We start from the raw sequence: 23,383 nt of genomic DNA, 5'->3' as shown, positions 1-23,383 counted from the left end.
ATTATGGGTCTTCTTATGGAAAGATTTCTATTGACTTGAGCTGGAGATAAATCAGTCCCTGTGTTTGATAGAAATCCCTTGGTGAAGAAGATGCCTCATTTAAAACATTTTTTGAAAATGTCTCCACATACCAAATGCTGTTAAATATTTTAGCAAGACTGATGGAGTTGGGTGAGATGGGGCAACAGTAGCGGGGAAAGAGGGTAGTACAGGAGAGTGGTTCTTCCAGGTGATTTATATTAGAGCAGTGATGTAGTATTAATCTGTGTATGACTGATTACAATAGTATTGAATAAAGGAAAGCAGTCTAAGCATGCTGAGAATCTGCTGTCACTGTAAAGAGAACTGGAGTGCTGTAATCATTTAGAATCATTCAGAGAAGTTTGGATCACTTTATCTATTTTTCTAGTGCATGTAATGCAACAGTTCTGATAGAACAGAGAGATCTGTTACTTTAACAATGTTTTCTTAGTCCCCAGGCTTTGCAGTACACCTCATACTTTGTCTTTGCTCCCAGCTTAGTTCTTGCAAGGCTTTCTTCAAACGTTTTGTCCATTTCTTGGTTCTGATCTTCATTAAAAAGGTTCTTCCAGTCACTAACACCACCTACAAAGAAGCAATATTTATGTATGTATTAATATGTATAACACATGTACAAAAACTTTGAAAACGAAGAATTTATCACTTCTATTTTTTTCTAAAGCTCAGTCATTTTGATGACTTTCGCTAACTGGAGTGTGTTGCTAGGTTTTTTAAACACAAGGCCTGATTCCATGTTACTTCAGTGTAATTCTTCTGAGGTCAGTGGAATTACTCCATTGTAAAACTGCTATAATAGTCATTTCAGTAAGCTTCATTGACTAATAGAGTATAGCACATAAAAACGAAAATGCACCTCATTTCAAGAAATAAAGTAATTAGTAGGACTATATACAGTACAGTTTTGTGAAGCAGCACTGAGCAAATAAAGGGGAATTACTTGTCTGAATTCCCCTTAGTAGATGACTGTGAGACTGGTATTCACAGCAGCAGCATCAGTGTAGTATGCCCTCCAAAGAGAAAGGACAGGAATCGTAGAACCATAGAACTGGAAGAAACGTTGAGAGGTCTTCTAATCCAGTCCCCTGCATTCGTGGCAGGACTAAGTATTATCTAGACCATCCCTGACAGGTGTTTGTCTAACCTGTTCTTAAAACCCTCCAATGACAGAGATTCCACAACCTCCCTAGGCTAGTTATTCCAGTGCTTAACTACCTGAAAGGAGTTTTCCCTAATGTCCAAAATGTTTAATGTCTAAACCTCCATTGCTGCAATTTAAGCCCATAGCTTCTTGTCCTATCCTCGGAGGTTAACAAGAACAATTTTCCTCCCTCTTCCTTGTAACAACCTTTTATGTACTTAAAAACTGCTATCATATCCTCCCTCAGTCTTCTCTTCTCCATATTAAACAAACCCAGTTTTTTCAATCTTCCCTCATGAGTCATATTTTCTAGACTTTTAGTCATTTTTGTTGCTCTTCTCTGGACTTTCTCCAATTTGTCCACATCTTTCCTGAAATGTGGCGCCCAGAATTGGACATAAAACCCCAGTTGAGGATGTATCAGGTCAGAGTAGAGTGGAAGAATTACTTCTTGTGTCTTGTTTATCACACTCCTGCGAATACATCCCAGAATGATCTCTGCTTTTTTTGCAACAGTGTTACACTGTTGACTCGTATTTAGCTTGTAGTCCACTATTATCCCCAGATCCCTTTCTGCATTAATCCTTCCTAGGCATTCATTTCCCATTTTGTATGTGTGCAACTGATTGTTCCTTCATAAGTAGAGTACTTTGCATTTGTCCTTATTGAATTTCATCCTATTTACTTCAGACCATTTCTCCAGTTTGTCCAGATCATTCTGAATTTTAGTCCTTTCCTCCAAAGCACTTGCAACCCTTTCCAGCTTGGTATCGTCCACAAATTTTAAAAGTGTACTCTCTATGCCAGTTTTCAGAGTAGCAGCCGTGTTAGTCTGTATTCGCAAAAAGAAAAGGAGTACCCGTGGCACCTTAGAGACTAACAAATTTATTAGAGCATAAGCTTTCGTGAGCTACAGCTCACTTCATCGGATGCATTATGCCAGTGGTTCTCAAAGCCGGTCCACTGCTTGTTCAGGGAAAGCCCCAGGTGCGCCAGACTGGTTTGTTTACCTGCTGCGTCCGCAGGTTCGGTCGATTGTGGCTCCCACTGGCCGCAGTTTGCCGCTCCAGTCCAATGGGGCTGCGGGAAGTGGCGCGGACCAAGGGACGTGCTGGCCGCCCTTCCCGCAGCCCCCATTGGCCTGGAGTGGCGAACCGCGGCCAGTGGGAGCCGCAGTTGGCCAAACCTGCGGACACGGCAGGTAAACAAACCGGTACGGCGCACCAGGGGCTTTCCCTGAACAAGCGGCAGACCAGCTTTGAAAACCACTGCTCTATGCTATTATCTAAATCACTGAAGATATTGAATAGAACTAGGACCATTCCCTGCGGGACCCCACTTGATACACCCTTCCAGCTTGCTTATGGACCGCTGATAACTACTCTCTGGGAGTGGTTTTCCAACCAGTTATGCACCCACCTTATAGTAGGTTCATCTAGGTTGTATTTCCCTACTTTGTTTATGAGAAGGTCATGTGAGACAGTATCAAAAGTCTTACTAAAGTCAAAGATATACCACATCTACTGCTTCCTGCCATCCACCAGGCTTTTTACCCTATTTGTTTTTGACAAATCCCTGCTGTTTGTTATTTATCATCTTATCTTGTAGGTGCTTGCAAACTGATTATTTAATTATTTTCTTCATTATCTTTCTGGGTACTGAAGTTAAGCTGAATGGCCTGGAATTCCCTGGTTTGTGCTTAGTCCCCTTTTTATAGATTGGCGCTATATTTGCCCTTTCCAGTCCTCTGGAATCTCTCCCATCTTCTATGATTTTTCAAAGATAAGTGCTAATGGCTCAGATATTTCCTCAGGCAGCTTCTTGATTATTCTAATGTGTATTTCATCAGGCCCTGGAGACTTGAGGACATCCAACTTGTCTAAGTAATTTTTAACTTGTTCTTTCCCTATTTTAGCCTCAGATCCTACCTCATTTCCGCTGGCATTCACTATGTTAGACATCCAATTGCTACTAAACTTTTGGTGAAAACTGAAACAAAAAAGTCATTTAGCACTTCTGACATTTCCACATTTTCGGTTATTGTTTTTCCCTATCACTGAGTAACAGGCCTACCCAATCCTGGGTGTTCCTCTTGCTGCTAATGTATTTGTGAATAATACAAAGCTGCAATGCTGTTCATACTCTTATTGCTAGCCCATGCCCGGATCCATGCCACTGCGTCTTCACTACTATTTTTACCCATGCTAGCGAAATTAAATTAAGCATGAGTATGCCTATCTGAGCTGCAGTCAGACCTCTGATTGCAGTGTAGACACACCCTAATGCAAACTGGATTAGCTTTAAAACCAAGAAAAAGAAAATACCCACTCTGGGTCCCCAGTACCATCCAAGCTCTGCATTGGCCCTATGTCCTTTTGACCATAGGGGAGGAAACAACGTATTGCTAAATTCCCACACTCTCTGTCTCAACTCACCCCAAATTCAAGAGAGTCAGCTTTGGCAGGGGGGAAAGGGTTAGCTCGTAAGGAACACAAATGTCCAAAGGCAGGTGTCCAAAGTTAGTTAAAGGATTTTTTTCTGACATTCTCCTTTTAAAATGAATTTTTGATGAAATGTTAATTTACATGGAACATGGGTGTTCAAATATTTTTATCAAATGAAAATAAAATGCATTTGCTGGTAATAAATGCTAGTGTTATGTCTGCAAAAAAGAAGTAAGAGATGATTTGCCAAAGCTCCTGGGAGACTGGTTGTTGCATGTTTGGAACTTTTTAGGAATTCACCTTTGCGGAAGAGAACATTTCCAAATGCACCATGGGTTTTGTGGGCGTTCTCTTTCATAGCCTGGAAGCTACTCCTATCTGCAACTGGTTGAAGTTGTTCCTCTGTCAGGGGCAACACAAAGAATTCAGCTATCTTTTTAACTCCCAAAGCCCATTTCTGGAAAGAGGAGGTGTCACGTTGGATGTTATTCAAATAAAATGCATTATTTTATTGCTGTTGCATTTCCACTTACAGTAGTTGGTTCTATATTTTCCTGTAGTGTGTTTAGAGGACTTCAGTGTGACTGAAGTGGTGCATAGAACTTAAGCTGGCCCTCTGTATAGAGGTGAATTGCACCCAGTGTGAGCAAAGCTGATAGACTTAGTCTCTACATACTGCGGTCACAATATACCAGGGGTGGCCAACCTGTGGCTCCAGAGCCACATGCGGCTCTTCAGAGGTTAATATGCAGCTCCTTGTATAAGCACCGACTCTGGGGCTGGGGCTACAGGTACCAACTTTCCAGTGTGCTGGGGGTGCTCACTCTTCAACCCCTGGCTCTGCCACAGGCCCTGCCCTCAATCCACCCCTTCCTGCCCCCTCCCCTGAGCCTGCTATGCCCTCACTCCTCCCACTCCGAGCCTCCTGCACACCAGAAAACAGCTGATCGGGAGGTGCGGGGAGGGGAACTGCCAATGGGTGGGAGGCTCTGGGAATGGAGAAGCTCATGGGGGGCTGCTAACATATTACTGTGGATCTTTGGCAATGTACATTGGTAAATTCTGGCTCCTTCTCAGGCTCAGGTTGGCCACCCCTGCAATATACACATCTATACAATTAAATGCCTACTCAGATGGGGATATGCATATCAGTTATTTGGGAATTAGGCTTTAAAAAGATTTTGGCTCATACTACAGCTAATCAGAAAACAGGGTGGGAAATCATGAAAAAAATTATTCTTTTTTTTTCTCATTGAAATTTCAGCAAAAAAAATATTATCAGAAATCAAGTAGGTGAACATTTTGGCTAGTTCTATTTCATATGGTAAACCGTTGGTGCTTTGGAGTTCACTCAAAAGACAATCTGTATAATTGTTACTTGAACACTTCTTCAGTAACCTCACCTCTTTCAGTTCTTCATAGGTTATTGTCATAACATTTTCATCATCCACATGTTTGCTCCATTCACAAATGTAGTCAAAATAGGAGCCCCAAGGCACTGAAGGACACCAAAGAATCATATAAATTAATAATTATTAACATGAATAATGGCGGAAGACTGAGTATATTTCTTAAAACCTAGACTAATAGTTAGAACTTCAGACTGACCCCTCTGCCAGGCAGCATAGTTTCATGGCACTCTTGAAGAAGATTGTTAGAACTTGGGTTCACTTAGCCCACTAAAGACATAATAGGATTTAGTCCAGTTCCGGGTACCAGAATTTTAGGAATTTTACTTAGAAACCTCTATGTTCCTTTTATTCCTCAAACACTTTGTATTGGAAATTAATTGTCATTCCTTAACTATTAAAATAAGGTGAGAGATGCAGGTAGATGGTTTTACCTGGGTTTGAAAGTTTTTGATTATTTACTGTGATATTTTTAAAAATGCATTTGCTATTTGTTCATTCGCCAACAATAGAAAGCCACCTTTTAATAAACTGATTTGTGGCAGGCCAGACTAAAACAAAAGTCACATCTGTGGACTTTGCAAACAGGGAAAAGGGTTCCCCAGGTGAAGGCAAAAATGGGGTCTTTATTTCAATTCCCCTTCTACTCCCTTACAAGGCAATAAAAATGTGTCCCCTGGCATTCTTTGGAGATATCTGCCTCAAAATCCTTACCTACCAGTGAAGGAAGTGGGGAGTTCCAGTTTACTCTGTTCACAGAACTTTAGCCTTGGGCCCAAAAGCTTGGTTCAGCAATTTGGGCTTCCTTATAAATTCTAGATTGCTCCTGTGAAACTGTTTCTTCCTTGTCCTCAGTGATTTTTATTAAAATGATACATGTTCCTACAATGAGCCCCTTTTAAAAGAAGATTGTCTGAATTTTTAAAGATCCTTCTATTAATCTCTGTCATTTTTGTGATAAAATAAAATGAAAAAAGCATAATGAATCTGGGTTACAAATTCCATATTTTCAGATTTAGTCTACACATTGAATAATTGGGATAGGTAGAAAAAGGAACAGTACTTTTTCCAGTCATGAAAGCTGTGAAGAATTCATCTCAGGTCTAATAAGAGGGAAGTGGAGACATGCCATTGGTAAAATGGTAAAAAGATGTAGCTATGTCTTTAGGATTTCGAACAAGCACCAGTATTTGGACAATTTATATATATACATATATATATATATATATTTATATATATTTATTTATTTATTTCTGGAGCTAGAAACAGCAAAACTGCAGTATCAGAAAAATAATAATATTTAATTATAATGGTAATTTCTTGGACCTCATATATTAAGAACAGAAATAACAATGTAATCCTATATGCAAATGATGCAATTCTTTCATTATTCCTCATTAGATTTCAAAGATTATTGGCTACATTCACTTAAGTGTGCTTGTCCTGATCTCCCCAAATTAATTCTACACTATCTGCATGTGCTTTGTCTGAAACAAGACTCCTTCACCCATTTGTGTTAATGAATATTCTTAAAATAAACTGGATTAAAAGTTACAAGGACAAAATCAAAGGTCATACTGGAAAAAATAAATGGTGGTACTCAAGCTCCATCCACACCAAAGCCCCACCCACCAAAATGAGAGACCACCCACAATAGACTGTGTAGCAATTCCTCTATCAGTGGACGATCCCTCTTCTACTGAGTGATCCTTATGGAGCTGGATACATTCTCAGACTTCATTGTGATGTGATGTGATGTGATGTGAAGTATCTATGCTGTACTAGACAGAGGACTAGGCCCTAAAAGTGGCCATAATGAGCACTCTGTACCTATTATATAGACTTTAAAAATGACAATGGAAGTCTAAAGAGGCCTGAAAATTCTACTGAAGGGCATATGTCTACAAGACATTTAAATGAGCACTCATCTTGGCTTTATTTTTGAAGATGGACTCAGGTAGATTGTGCGGAAGGAGATGAATAAATATAACTCTTCTAGAAGATAATTTCTCCATTCACTTTAATACAAATTGAAAGAAGAGGAAAAGCAGACAAATCAATTAATGCAACATTACATTTTCTGTAACCCTATGCCAAAATACCCCATTGCTGGTGTATCAGTGGCTCTGGAAAGCTCTGCTGAGCTGATAGCAGTCTTCATGTCTTAGGAGTTTTGTGATTTTTCTGGGATGAGTGTCTCAAATATATAGACACCCCTGAGTGTAGTAGATTTGGGAAGAGACCTGGCTAATACCCAACAGATAAAATGAAATATGATTTCACACTTCCCCCTACATGATGGAGCACATCTAAAAGTAAGAAACTGAATCTAACTGGGGAATGAGGGAAAAGGGAGATGAGCACTAAAGGACGTTGTTTGGGATCAAAAGTGAGAGTTATAAAGATGGGGGGATCTGTTGGGACTAAGAGAGAGGGGGTTGGGAACCAGAAGAAGGAAAGAGGTTCTGGTTGGGTTGTGAGAGGGTGTGAAAGATGGGACAAGGAGAAGAGAGGAACGTAGAAAAAAGTGATAACTCAGAAAGTTCAGCACAACCATCTGAGCTCTGACTCCTCTTGGCTGTATCTTTCAAAGAGTTCCCATCAGTAACTGGCATCCTTGTTTGCAGTCTCAGCAAAAAGGCCAAAGACTGAATAGGCATTGGGGATGGAGCTACTCTGTCATCTCTAGAGCTAGCTCATCTAGGTCATGACTAAGGCACATTGGCAAGACAGCACAGGGAACCTCTCACTAACTCTGCAGAAGCTGTATCTCTTTTCTGGATAAATGAACTTCGCCTTTGACAAGCACTAAGCTCACGTCAGAAACAAAACTAAGTACATGAATGAAAATGTTAACAAATACACAGACTGGAGGCGGTGAGCAGCAGAGCAGTGATGGATTGAATCAGCATGGTACTGGTGCAAGAGGGATTTCATCTAGGATTAAGTACCCAGGCCTGGATCCACAAAGGGACTTAGTCATTGCGACACTCAGTATTGCATTACCTGATTTTTAGGTCCCTAGAAAATCACAGGAACCACGCTGTGATCCACAAAGCCTGAATTAGGCAACTGAGGCTCCCTATACAATGGATGGGGAGAGATAGGTGCCATAGAATGCGATCTGCAAAGCCAGCACACTGGGGAGGAGCCACCTAAACTAGCCAATGGGAAACACAGGTGAGAAGGTGTATTCTAAGCCCTCAGAGATAGTGCTTAGGTCCGGGCTACAGGGAAGCGATGAAGTGAGCTGTAGCTCACGAAAGCTTATGCTCAAATAAATTTGTTAGTCTCTAAGATGCCACAAGTACTCCTTTCGAATACAGACTAACATGGCTGCTACTCTGAAACCTATCTCTGCTAGTGATCCACAAACTGGGAAAAGATAGACAATCCTCTACCTCAGTCACATGTGATGCTGGCAGACCAGGTGCCAGGTCATGCCAAGGCCCCTACGCCTCGACTGAACAGCTGGAAACCAGTCTGGCTTACCTGTGTGTTCATATTGTTAAAATCGGTATTAGGTTTATAAAAGAGGTAAGTGTTTAGACATTAGGAAATGCTTGTAAGTTGCTTCCTGTATTAATCTTACTTATAAAATCTGTATCCCGTGTTATATGGTAATATTTAAGTGTTTGTTCGATAACTTTAAAAGTGTTTGCTCTGAAACTGTAAACCCCCACAGTCAGAAAAGAAATATTACCAAGTGTGAAATACTAGTTGGCACAAGAGGCTTTATGTCTTGCCCAGCAAAAGAAGACCCATAGACACCAGACAAACCATTGTGGAACATCAGAGGACAAAAGACTTTGTTGATTGCTCCCCCCTACATCCATGAACAGGAGATGTACATGTGAACTTGTCCCATCAGCTTGAACTCTGGTGGAAGAGAGTAAAAATCCCTGACAAGAAGAAACTATCTTTATGCTGCTTGGACTCTGAGAAGCAAGGATTACTAAACATAATCAAAAGATCCCTGGTGTTTGTCTTAGGTTAGCCCTAAAGGACATATAGAGGGTTGCTTATTATAGAAGCTTCTACACCTTTTGGAACCTAAGTCAGTAATTCATTTACCTGCTTTAACCTTGTAAATAACTCTCTCATCTCTTTTTCTTAGTTAATAAATCTTTAGATAGTTTCTTATAGGATTAGCTACAAGTGTTCTCCTTGGTGTGAGATCTAAGGTGCAACTGACCTGGGGTAAATGACTGGTCCTTTGGGACTGGGAGTAAAATGAATATTGTTGTGATTTTTGGGGTAAGGGGCTGTGTTTCACAAAAGCAAGCTTGCCTAAGTGGCCGGATAGACTGAAGTGCCCACGGGGACAGTCTGTGGCACCACATTAAGGCTGTTATAGTGCTTGAGAAGTTCACACTTGATATCTGGTTGATGAAGTCTAAGTATAGAGTTCACAACTAGCTTCGAGTTTGTGCCCTGAATCTTAACAATGTGCCCTGAGATTGGGACTCATGCTCTTGAGACACTCCCGACAGCTTGACAGCATGTGGGGCTTGATCTGGTAGGTGTGCTCAGAGTCAGCATTTCTCAAATGTGGCCACCACGGCAGCATGCGGCCACCAGGGGATTTTCTTGCGGCCACAGCCTCCTGGGCTGTGGGAGATGGGGGGATGTAGCCGCCCCTCCCCCTCCCTTTGCTCCTGGACACCCTGCCTTGGTGTTGGTTGCTGGGGCCGCCAGTAGGGGTTGGGCCCTGCCCTCCTCTGGAGACACCTGGGCCATAACAGTGGAGGAGCAGGCACCCAATGACTTCCCCTCCTTCCCGGGGGTGCTGGGGCTCAGGCTTTGGGCTTCAGCCTGGAGTGGTGGGGTGGCAGGCTCTGGCCACAGGGCTTCGGCTCCAGCTATGCAGCAACAGGCCCCAAGCTCCAGCAGTGGGGCTTCAGGCTCCATCCCCCTGCTGCTTCCCCTGGAACCCCATCCAGGGCTTAATTTGTTCCCAGGCTTGGCAGGACTGAGTAAGTCTGCTGTTAAAAGTGATACTTGTATGTTAGTTAATATCACTTTTCACAACGGACTTACTAGCTAGCAATAAATAAATGGCAATGATTAGGGTGTGTATATGTGCAATTTATTTGTTTTTCCTAAAGTTAATTATGTATTTTAGGGGAAAGTGTGAGAGCGGCCACCAGCAAGAGTTGGTAGCCGCACTCTGAGGCCACCAAAACATTTGTCCTGAGAACCCAGATGTACATAAAACAACTGGGGTGGGGTGCAGGATGGAAACAAGGAGGAGAAGGAACACCTCCCTTTTAATATTTAGTCCAGTGGTGAGAGACCCCCCTCCCCTGGTTCAACTCCCTCCTCTGCCTGATGAGGTGAATGGATTTGAACAAGAAACTCCCACCATTCATGTGAGTGCTCTAATCAGTGGACTATGGAGTGACTCTCTTTTTCTCACCTAATTAATATGTAATTAGTCAATTAAAGTGGAACAACTTCTGTTGGAGAGAATGAAGGAGGCCCACATCAGAAGATCCCATAGTCCAGTGGTCAGAGCACTCACCTGAGAGGTGGCATATTTCTGTTCAGATCCTTTCTCCTCATCAGGTAGAGGGTGGACTTGAACAGTGGTCTCTCACATTTCGCTGGGCTAAAGAGTATAAGGGAGGTGGTTCTCTCTTCCACCATCCATTTTGGGTAGATCTAGGCAGCATCTTGAGCATGCCTACTGGATTGGACTCAGCATACCAGTTAGTCAGAGGAACACCTATTTTCTCCAGTTTGTGGATTGCACAGGAATTAGTGGAGAAGATAGACATCTGGATGCCTAGGGAGACAGCTGTGCACAGGCCCAGAGACAGAAACATAGGTGCCTAGAGAACTTTTACTGAAAAAACTTAGGTGACATGTGAGTTTGGGCACCTGCAGGGTTAGGTGGCAGCCAATCAGGAGTTTTGTGGATCACTGTGGAGCCTAAAATTGGGACTTATCCACCTAAGAACCTTTGTGGGTCTGGCATTTCCATTCTGTTCCATGGTCTTTGTATGGAACTCCTCCGTACACCCTATTTGGAATAATATATTATTGAGTTTTTGTAAGTGTCTCATGTAATTGTTATTCATTTGTGTTCTCCTCAACTCTTTCTGACTGCCCATTTACCAGCATTTCTCCCTGAATTGGGTGGCACATGCAGCATCTATTCTAGTCACAGCAATTGCTGTAGTTGGTCAGAGACCTTTCTTTGCAATGGGTATTTCACATACCATGTTGTCATCAATTATATGTGAAACAGTATGTCTTAGCAATTTCAGTAAGTGTTCAGGGCCAGATCCTCAATGGTATTTTGGCACCTAACTCCTATTGATTTCCATGGGAGTTAGGCGCCTAAATACCTTTGAGGATCTGGTCCTCAGTTCCCACCTGATATTTCTCAGCATCTCCAACTTCAAGGTAAGGAAATTCTTCCAGTTCCTCATCATTCAGGCTATTTGTTTTATCTTCATTATTTTCTGCAGATGTTGTTACCAAGTGAGTTAAGATCTGGCCAACCCAACTGGTACCTTAAAAATACACAGAATTGGTTTAAAAACCTTTGGGAAAAAAATAATTTCTCAGATTTGAATGTATATACAGCAATTGGAAAGATTTGTACAGAGTGTATTAAGGAATGGACAAGAAAAATCAATGAGCTTCAAGGAGCTAAATAAATTAAGTCTGGGTCTGGCAGACAAACTGGGACCAGACTTGACAGCAAGAGCTCCAAGGCTTCCTAAAAGAGTATAATTCAGGTCTATTCTTTTCCTATTATGGAAGAGAAGCCATCTAACTTAGCTTGTAGTGACATGAAAAATATAGTGAGGCTAAATAGGCATATAAGCTGTTTGTTGTTTTGAAATATTTTTTTCTAATGCTTATTCCACTGCAAATAAACATACTGATTTTAAGGAGGCAGTTGGTCACTATATCACTGATCCACAGGCTCCCAAAGGGAAGAAATTCAGGTTGCCAGTTGAACCTGTATGGTAATAAGTGATTGGCATAGATGTGGTGTTGAACCTGATCCCCATCTAAGGGTGGGGAAGTTGTGAAATTCAACACCTGAGACAGGTAATAGCACGAAGCCTAACACCTGAACAACAGGTACCCTGAGAGAGACTAGACAGGGGACAGAAATGAACACAGCCTCGGTGGTGTGACTCTTACCATACATGAAGTTCAGATGTACAGAATTATTCAGTTAGATAACACAGGAATATTAATCAAAATCAACAAGAAATATTCTGGTTCTGCAGTGCATTGTACTCTCTAGCTGATCCTGTTGTCAAAACTTTGTCAAAACTCCTGTTAAGCCAAATCCATCCCTGATGTGACTCCAAGCCAGTGAAGTTACATCAGGATTGAATTTGCTCCATTAACTTCTGTTCTTGGTTATATGTTATACAGTAGAAGCAGTATATGGGAATTATTAAAACCATTTACATCTATTTTAATTAGGGTTGGAAACCAACAGACTGGAGAATACAGCCCCATTTTATACCTATTTCAGTAGTTCTAGATTAGTTATAAGAGAAGTTTTCCTCTTCTTTTTTTCTGGTGAAAGTTTCATGCATCCTTTTCTAAAGACCTGACTGGGACTTTAAAATCTAGCCAAGTCTGAAGATTGTGCTGTATAGTAACTTATTATACTAGTAGGTAAAGTTGTACATAGAACTCCAGTTTGTAAAACTACATTGTAGAAAGTGATATTTTGAAGCATCATCATAAGAGAGCATAGAGTGAGTTCTCACCCTTAGCCTTGCATTTCCTGACATTTGGGTGCTGGACTTCTCAATCTTTATTGTTGCATTAATGACAGTTAACCCCATGCCCATGGAATTTTTGGAAGAATAGGGAAAAATGCCAATACAGCAGATGTGGGATAATCTGCCTCCCACGTGAAGTCTGATTCTCATCTCTAATAGTTAGAGATTGGCTTAAGCCCTTAATCATCACATTTAATATCTCTTTCAAAAGTTTTATCAGAATTTTGATAATTAGATATTTATGTCTTCCATGTAAATGTCCTATTTTTTTTGAATCTTCATAAACTCTTTGTTTCAGTGACTTCCTGTGGCAATAAATTCCAGCATTTAAAGTTTCATAGAGAGTAACTTTCACTTTCATCACCCAAGTAGGATTGAGTGAAATCTATGGAAAGAAAAAATTACAAGAATTCATGGAGAATTATTCACTAATTCACTTTCCATGATTTCACAATCCTAACGTCAATTTTTCAAGAAGTTTCAGAAAACTGCAATTTTTTTAATAGGAAGAAACTAAAAGAAACTAAAGTGCATGAGAAACCAAATGCTAAATGTTATGCAAAAATACATATTTGTAAATGTTGCAAATATAACAAAATGCACAGTACTACAAAACAATATATATGCACCATAGAAGCAAGTAATGTTTTCTGTAAAAACCATTACTTTGATTTTCCTAACCTGTGCATTTAAATTTTTAACCATAACATTGACAAAAACAATAGCAATGGCATTTCCTTGGCAAGGAATATGAGATAAATCATTTTTCTTCTCTCATTTATATGAATAATTCCCATTGCCATATCTTCCTAACCAAGGTTGTTTAACATAAACTGGACTAATTCATTCACTGTTTTAACTACAGCCTGGTTATTTATAATTATATTACACCTTATATTTCTATAGCAAACAAATTATATTCACTGGTTTTAGGATACCCTGCTAGGATCACATCCTCCTGCCTGGCTTCAAAGGACTCAGAAGCCTTGAATATTTCAGGACTGCACACAGTTGTTGGGTAGAGAATCCCATTTTAAGAAAAAAGCAGATCCTCATGGTCCATTGTGTCACCAACAGCAATTGCCTTATCCACCAGATCAATGAATTTCTTCCTATGGTTTGCCATTCTCCTCTCTCTTGATATAAAGCTGTATGCAGACAGAGACAGATGCAGACTACCTTTTAGTAGGCCTTTTATGGATTAAGTGAACAACATTTGACTCCTCCCTATTCATCTGTAGACAGAGATAGAGCCCCAGACAAAAAGCCTGATCCAGCTCATGTTGGGGTCATTTATAGTCCTGTCATTCACATCAGTGGGAGTTGGAGAAGACCAAAAGAGGAAAACAAAGGAATTAAATTGCTTCTTAAGCCAAAACTCTTACATAATTTCAAAATATCACGTGTAAAAGATTGTTGAAGAATGAGAACATAGTGCACGTGTACATAATACATTAGTGACATGCAAAAAATTACACTGATGCCAGGTTCCTGTTGGGATGGTACATGCCCCAAAATAGGTTTCCCATGATAACCCTGCCCTTTTACATATGCGTTACAATGGGTTTTTTCTTTACACAATCACATCATTCTTTGAGTCCTGAGACCTGAAGAAGAGTGGCTTCCATATAGGGCTTATGGCTGCAGAACTCGCCTGCTAGGGTAGGTCACCAGAGCCTCCATTTGGTGGCCTTCAGGGTACAATGGCTAGCTCCTCCTTTCAGCCAAACATTTTCTCAAGTTTGGAGTGAAACGATGGAGTTTTTGCTATCTAGTGGTTGGGGGGGGGGCTGATTTTTTTCTTTAATGAGTACATAATGTTTTATTAATGATTATTATGTTTGTATTAATATAGATCAATTAGTGTCTGTATCAAGGGATGAAATCCTGGCTCCATTGAACTCAAAGGCAAAACTCCCATTGACTCCAGTGAGGCTAAAATCTCTGCCTTGAGGAGCATCTATGGTCTCAGCCTTTCTCGTACAGTATTCCCATGAGCAATAAGCCCCATTCTCCTCATTCACTGAACCTCATTCCCACAATCCCAATCACTTATTTGAAGACTTTGAGTTCCTCCTTAAATTCTACTCCTCTCTGCACAGGACCTTGGTAAATTCTTCAAGGAGAAAACTGAGACCATATTACGGTTAGGGTGCGGTTTTGGTGGTAGAACCATGGCCCATTTTATTTCAAACCCTACCCCAATGAAATAATTTGGGATCTTTGAGGGAAATCTGAAGGGATTTCCCTCCTGCAGGTATTTCTTCAGAAGGGGGTGCTTGGGCCCTTTGTTTGTTATGGATGGATTCTTATGATTAGGCACAACAGTAAGATTAGGTCATGCCAGAATGGAGATTCGTGGTGGAAAGCCAGCTAGAAAAAGTGAGTTTTGAGGAGGGATTTGGAGCAGAATTAAGTGTCTTGGCAAAAGGCCTGATAAAGTCTTAGTAATATGAACTCTCAGTACAGCATTCTGCTATTAAACATTTGTTGAGAGATTGGGAGAGAGCACGATACTTTATACAGATTGTATAAAATGTGCAGAGTCACGACGCCATCTGAATGCACCAAATGTCAAAAGGGGAGATTGGCAGAGGAATAGAATTTTGTTTAAGCTTCTAAGAAGGTATTTACAAAAAGTGGAAAATTAAAAAGATTAGAGCACTTGATAGTATCCGGTTTAATGAAATCCATCATTCTGCCCAGCTCACCACCTCCCAAAGGTCTAGGACAACAATGCAGTGTCTGAACTGCTCTTTACTGAACATAGAGTTTTGCAGTGTAAGTTAGTGGGCTTCAGACATGATGCCTACAGAACATTGGCGGCTAACAGCGAGGCTAGTGGTGAGCTGACTACTGCTTCTGATCTTCTATTTGGCTTCCTTAACAGCAAACAACAACCCACCTCTCAACCATACCCTCAACACCTACAAATTGTGCATACAGCTAGTCTAACAAAAAAAACCAAGTTTCATATTACTGTCATGGTGTTCTGTCTTCTCCCCACACAATCCTGCTCTGGTTTTTTCAGCCATCTGTTACATCTGGTCTTAAACTAAGGGTATGGCTACACAGCGCAAGCTGTTCATGGGCTAGCCCGAGCTAGCTTGAATCCAGTTACAAGAGCAGTGAATAGCAGACAAGACAGTGAATAGCAGGCTTCAGTGTAGACAGTACAAGCCCAGCATGGACCCTGGATATGTTTTCAGCTCACTAGCCTGCTCTGAAGCCCGTAGTGTGCTGTCTTCACGTCTATCGTTACCCATATTAGCTGATTCAAGCTATCTTGGGTAGACTAGCCCATCCACAGCTTTTGCTGTGTAGACACACCCTAAAAGTGTAAGCTCTTTGGGACAGGGATTGTCTTTTACTGTGTGTCTGTACAGCTCCTAGCACAGTGAAGACCCATCTAGGCACTATTGTAATAATAATAATAATAATAAGTAAATAATACATAATTAATAATGGGCCCAATTTGGGAAGGATTAACTTCCATAATCTAAAATCATGAAGATTGTGAGTGAAATCCTGGAGTAACTGAAGTCAATGGGAGCTTTGCTATTCATTGAGGCCAGCATTTCATCCCGTATATTGCAAGTCAAGATTCTGAGGGCCTGCAAGATAACAGGACAATCAACAGCAATAGCAGCAGAAAGATTGGGTCCTGAAAAGGGGTGTGCTGGGGAGGGTGGGGTACTAATTGATGTGTTAAGACTCTCAAAATGGTTTCAGAATTTGTGGCAGTCCTAAAATAGCTGAACAATATCAGTCAAATTCTTTCCCAGTTCAAACTGATGCAGATCCATTGATGTCGATGGAGCTGCCTCTGAAAGAGATGATGAACACCAGCAGAGCTCTGAGTCTATTGTAGTTACTTTGTAAATGTGATCTGCATTTTTGTGAGCTAGACATTGGAAGTATGAAAGCTTCGAAGACTATTGTATTGAGATAAGCCGGATGACATGGGCACATAGACTATTCAGAGACCTTTGCATCAATACATGTTATATATATGTGTGCATTCTTGGCTTGCTAGGTGGGTTTTCCATGGAACCTGGAATCACTATGGGGTGATTAATGCAAACTCCTAGTCCTTCTTACGCAGATACCCAGTCTTTGAAGCTTTGCAACCTAAGGAAAGGGGCATTGACTGGTTTTATCTGTTTCAGGAGGCCTGGGAAAGAAAGGCCCCAAAACTGTATAAAATGTCAGCCTGAGATGACTGAGGGACTCATTTTGATCCAACAAATTGACACAAACTTTTAACCAAGAGGGCAAACCCTGCTGAAGGATTTCAAGAATTGGAATTTGCCAGCATTTCCGTAAGAAAGATGGGGGATATCAGGTAAGCTTAGTATTCAGTTAGGCCTTTTCTTGCTTTATGGTATGTTTTTTCTGTAATGTTTTTGTCCTAAAATAAATAGACTTTGCTTTATGAAGTGTAGGCATGTAGGGGTATGTGGCCCTCCCACTCTGCCAGTCTCCAAGGGAGGCCACACCTCTTTCCTGTCATGCCCCTGGAGTAGCAGTATATCGAAGTGGGAAAGTTAGCAGTCTCAGCTCTCAGTCAGTGGAGAGCAGCCAACGATTCCAGGGCCCAAACAGTCTAGAGTTTCAGCCCTCAAGTGGGGTACAGTAGTTAGGGACAGTTCAGGGGCCCAGTCCCTTGGACAGGGTGGGGCACCTTGCAATCTAGAACTCTGGCCCTTGAGCAGGGGCGAGCACCACCCACAGTCTATGGGGCACCAGCAGGGGCGAATGCCCCCCAGTCTATCATCCTGGCTCTGGGCAACAGACAAATGCAGGCCTCTTGGCCTAAGGAGGGGGAGTATTGCCACCCCAAGGGTGACGTGACAGCGGGGATGCGGGCCCACCCAACTCCACCACGTCCCAGCCCAGGGACCTTACAGTGGCATGCTCCTGTTGGAGTCAGTAAGACTACTCACATGTTAAACCAGGCTTAAGTATTTGCAGGATTAAGCCCTTAGATGGTTTGTCCCACTTGTGCTCTCAAGGGTACACTTCCAGAAGAAAGGCCACTATGCCCTAAAATGGTATACAGGTTGTCACGTGCTTTCTCATGAGGAGAGAGAGATGTTCATTTCAAGAATGTTAGCTTGTAAAATCCCCAAAAGAGATAAGGCAATACAAGTTCAATTTATTTTAAACCAAAAAAAAAAAAAGTGTTTATAGGCAGTTTACATAAGAGAAAGTAAATAAAAAGATGTTAGATATTAACAGCCCTTGTGTGTTTGATCTTGTTGCTTATGTGGTAAAAAGCTCTGGGCGTTCTAACAGTAAAAACTTTCTTTCTCCATCCAGGGTGTCAAAGCAATCTCTGTGAATGACATCTGCTGAAAGATTGTGAAATCCACCAAAAACCCATAGACCAACCTAGCCTCCAGCCTTTGAAGTAAACTTGTCACAGTTTACAATACAAGTTAGCATTTTGTTAACACAATGTCTTTTCAAGACAATAACTAACAAAGTATCATTTTCTCCTTTATAGCATGTGGATATGATCAACAATCAATCATTTCCCAAGTTCCTGATTATTTATGTCCATTTCAAATGGAATTTGAACATGCAGAGGTTTTCCCAGAACTCAGAGCGCAAAGCTGATTGATAATTCATAGAAAGTTTATGGTTTCACTAAAACTGAATTCTTTTCCAGGAATTTATAAAATCCAACTTTTTTTTGTTCTTACTTGAAGTGTTACATCATTTCAGCTTTTTTCTTTAAAATAACCCCAAACAAAATAATAATAAGATTTTTTTTTGTTCAAAATTTCTTGCAGGAAAAATCTTGGGTTTTTTTTCAGGCAACTCTAGGACTTTACAAACTGTTTGAAAACTTGATGAATGAGAGAGACACCCTGGGCCTCTCTGAGGGAAAAGGAAGGTTTAGTGTGGACTAAATGAGCATTGATTTGGTCTTTCTGAACCCAATCTGTGTCAGGTTGTGGCTTGATTAGAGAGGGCTTTCTGCTTTAACCAAGTTCTGCAGTGGGTCTACCTTTTGGCTCTTGCTATGAGTACTTGGCCTTCCTCTGCACACATTATAGAGGATGTGTGCATGTGTGTTCTGTCCTATATACACACAGCGGGCCAAATTCTGCACTATTACCTTGGAGCAACTCCACTAAGTTCATTTGGTTGTGTGATGTGAATGGTAAATGCTGGACTCTGCCATTCAGAAACTGCTGTTCCAGATTTACCAGTGCACCTGCACACAGCCCCTCTCAGACATACCTCAAAGCTGCAGTCCCTTTATTTATTTATTTATTTTATTTAAGATGAGACTGCAAATCTATCTGACACAGCCAACTTTAAGCCTTGTATACAGCCTTCTAATTGAGACCTGTATTAGTATGGTAAATATTGAGAACTTGATTGTGGAACTCATGCTTTTGGTGAGCACTTACTCTTACACATAGCATCAATGGGTTAGCAGGGCACTCACCAATGAGTGAGTAAGTACTCACTAATGTGAATAGGACCTAGTCTGCATTGGGGAACTGTACAAAAAAAATTCAAATTCTTTTTGGAGCCTCAAAGTAGGCCCCGCTCCAGTGAACAAAACAGTTCTTATAACTGATATAGTTAAATCACCAACAGCTGAAACGGATTTGGTAAACTTCCCCTGTGTTGTCAAGGCCTTTGCATTCCATTTTTGGATTCTGACCAGTTAATGATGTGTCATTTACACTGGGCCTCCACTAGAGAAATGAACCAGTTTGAAACATTTTGCTTAAACCAGTCCAATTGATGCGTCCACACTAACCAGCCTGATTTGATGTAAGTTTTGACCATGATCACACTGGTGCTGGCTTAAGCAATTTCAGATACGCTGACTTCAGAGTTCTTAGCTCACTGTCCCCGGCTCAGCTCCCAGAAGCAGTGTATTCTGAGAGATTTTCAAAGGCTACTGCCGCACTGTGTTACTGTAGTAGCAAGGGAACTAGTTCAGATAGTTTACATCTACACTGGCACCCACCCAGTTTAGACTGAACCAGTTCTTACACCTGTGGAAAGCCTAGTTGTCTACAGCCCATTCTTGGAATACTTGTAAGCCAGATGGAGTCCTTGTGTGCCTGTGTAACCCATACACCTCTTGGGTGTGGTGTTCTGTCCCATTTAATGGCAACGAGACCACTTAGAGAGAGAGAAGAATGATTCTGCTCTACAACCTTAGCCAACAGGAAGTTGGCTTTTAGCTCATGTGGTAGAGGCTCATGCATTTAGCTCCAGAGGTCTCAGGTTCAATTCTGCCCACCCACGACTGGGGTCTGTTGGTGTTACACCTGGACAAAAGTGTTTTACAAGTGTTCAAGGCAGTCAAATCAGCTTTTAGACTGGCCAATTTCTCTAGAGTAGGCAAAGCTGAAAAAGCACATTGCATCCCAAGAGGTGTTACAACAGGTTTCAATCCCGTGGTCAATAAAATAAATATCTGAAATCTTATCAGAGTTTTCTGGCTGAAGCACCTAGTTTTCCTATTGTGTTTTCTTACTTTCCCGTAGTTTTCCAATCTGCCTCCATGTTAGCTGGTGGTTGCACTTGATATAGTTCAGTTTCTGAATGCAAACATAATAACCCAGTGTGAGAATCACCTTTAGCTTTACATGGAACTTTTCCACAAAACAAAGGATAGTAATGCCTGTTTGCCAAAGTGGTTTTATAGATTACTGGCTGCTTCTAAAAGTTATGGAGTTCAAAGGACTTTGAGAAATAAGTATGTAAATGTGATCATACTGGATCAGACCAATGGTCCATTTAGCCCGGTATCCTGTCTTCCAACATTGGCCAGTGCCAGATGCTTCAGAGGAAATGAACAGAATAGGGCAATTATTGAGTGATCCATCTCCTCTCCTCCAGTCCCAGCTTCTGGCAGTCAGAGGTTTAGGGACACCCAGAGCATGAGGTTGTATCCCTGACCAAATTGGCTAATAGCCATTGATGGACCTATCTTCCATGAACTTATCTAGTTCTTTTTTTAACTCATTTATACTTTTGGCCTTCATGAAATCCCCTAGCAATAAGTTCTCCAGATTGACTGCATTGTGTGAGGAAGTGCTTCCTTACAGGGCTCCCAGGCCCTACAGTATTACAGATATATAATAATTATAAGTGCATTTTTGCACCAGTGAATTTTTTTATTTTTAAAAATAGCAACATACATTTTAGTTTTATCATCTAGTGATAAATATACTATGAAAGGCTAAATCCAATTATTTTTGCACATTTCTTGCTTTAAAAGAGATTCCAAAATATCATTCTCTGTTCCTCAGAATCACAGAGATAAGAGAAAAGACAGGAAAGCATAATGCATGGCAGTTTTTAAAGGAACATTAGAAAAGCAGTTTCACTGAAGAATTAGAACCTATAAAGGGGTTCCCCCCTACACCAAGAGCAGGTGCACTCATCGCCAATAGGAAGCTGGACTTGTGCAGTACCACTGCCCTCTACTGGCTGAAATTAAAATTACTCACCCATGTCATAAGACCTATGCTTTTGAACAGAAGGACTGAATTGTACCTTTGACTACAGCATAGTGATCATGTGGATGTCCTAGGCAGGGCGGGGAAGCACCTAAGAAGCACTGAGGAGGATCCTGTGATTACTCCCCCCTCTCCTTCTTTCTTTCCCCCACCCTCCTCACTCCCTCCCTCCCCTCAGACTCTGTCCGTGCAGCACCTCAGGGAGCCAGAGTCACTGCAGCATGCAGGAGCAAAGCACAGCTTGGCCCCACACCCTCCTCCTGCTGCTTCTGGCTTCCAGCACTTAATTCTCTAGCACTTCCATTTATCTGAACACCTGGTTATCCAAAAGTTTTGGATGCCCCCAGGCCATTTGAACAAACAGGAGCATCCTGTAATACTGTTCAGTGTATTGCTCAGTATGGCACTGAGTGGTGACATATGGAGCTTCACATAGATAATAATGATAACAGAATATACACTGAAGACAACAAATATGTAAATGCTTTATTTAAATAGCACATATATAAAACATTTTCTTTCAGTCAAAAAATAAGGAAATTCACAAACTTCTGTTTAACAGTAAAGGTTAAAGTTAGTTAAGGTTGCTCTCATCAGTAAACCAAACCATACAAAAACTAGGAAATCCAAAATCAAGGATTAAAAAGGATTACAGAGTAAAGCACTCTCAAATTAGGAACTTCCAGACTTAAACATTGCCCTTGGAACCTTAATTTGACCCTCTTGTGCGTGTGTATTATGATACAGCCTTTAATTGCGTGCAGAAGGAACTACCTATGAAAAAAGTTTGGTGCGAGTCACCCAGCATCACTCAGGAACTTGGTGGCAGAGGCAGTGATAGAATCTGAGTCTTCAAGGCAGCATTCACCTGCCCTAACCACAAAACTGTCCTTTCTCTTCCTGCAATCCCTTGTCTCATTCACTGCAAACTTTACAACTTCTGCCACAATTTAGGCAGGAGACTTACAGACAACTCACTTTGTCACTACGCAGCTCTTATTCATCCCCAGAGGAGGTTTGTCCTGGGCACTGAATGAAGCAGGGGTTTGTATAAATAATAATATGGGATCGTATAATTAAAGGCTGTATCATAATGTGTACGAACGGGGGCGGGGGGGTGAATTAAGGTTGCCTAGCCATCTTTCATTTCCTAACCTGAATATGCTTGACTTTGAAACCTTTTAATCTTTAACTTTGTATTTTCTAATTTTTTATGGTTTAGTTTAATTATGAGAACAACCTTAACGCACATTAAATGAGGGGTTTTTTGTTTGTGAATTCTGTTTAGATTCCTGTACTGCACCCATCACCCTGCTATCTGAGCAACTGCCAATGTTACAAATAAACTAGGTGATTAACATAGGTAAAAGGTTTCTCTCCTTTCCTCCCCTAAAGGGGCAGAGTTAAGGTGTGGGGTTTTAGTAGCATTAATATAGTAATGAAAATATGTAAGACCAGATTCTCAGATGGTGTAAAAGGGAACCACTTCATTGGCTTCAAAAGAGTAACACAAATTGACACCACCTAAGGCCAGTGCTCTACTGATATATTATTTTATACATTGTGCTGTTTGGCATACCACTTATATTAAAAATATATAATAAAAAATACACCTTAATTTTTTCTCCTCAGGTGAGGAAAGAAAACCTAACCAGACTAGTATTAGTCACCTCGTTTATTAATAACTAGTGATGAGCTGCAGCTTTGTCACTCAAATCTTTGGTAAGTATGACCATTTCAGGCATCACCCCTTCCACACCTTAGTAGTTTTAACAAAGCTTAGGTTGATGTGTGTGCAACTCAACCAAGCAATTGTTGGCATTGCTTTCCATCTGGTAGCTGGTCAGGGATGTGGTGGGGCTGGAAGGTTCTAGACTCGATGCCCAGGTGGCTCTCCAAGCTGCTTGATTCCACTGGCAGGCAGCTCTAGAAGCCGTAAACAGATGACTTGGGAAAGCGTGTGTGTGTCATGCCGGGAGATGTGTGTTGATTTGTGCGAGTGATGAATTAGGTGTGTGAGCTGCAGTAAGGGGCTATGTGTGTTTGGGGTTATTGTGTGTGCTGCTTGTGCTGTAGTATTGGTGGT

The 23,383-nt window shown here is 41.2% G+C and overlaps 1 pseudogene; it reads right to left on the bottom strand.

Moving 5' to 3' along the window:
• Nucleotides 1-454: 454 nt before the first annotated feature.
• Nucleotides 455-13,922, bottom strand: LOC119852983 (annotated as a pseudogene).
• Between the last annotated feature and the right edge of the window lie 9,461 nt (nt 13,923-23,383).

This window comes from Dermochelys coriacea, chromosome 3, assembly GCF_009764565.3.
Source record: "Dermochelys coriacea isolate rDerCor1 chromosome 3, rDerCor1.pri.v4, whole genome shotgun sequence".
In the NCBI taxonomy this organism is placed as follows: domain Eukaryota; kingdom Metazoa; phylum Chordata; order Testudines; family Dermochelyidae; genus Dermochelys; species Dermochelys coriacea.
Note: the sequence above shows the minus strand (reverse complement) of the source record. Positions and strands in the feature narration are given on the sequence as shown.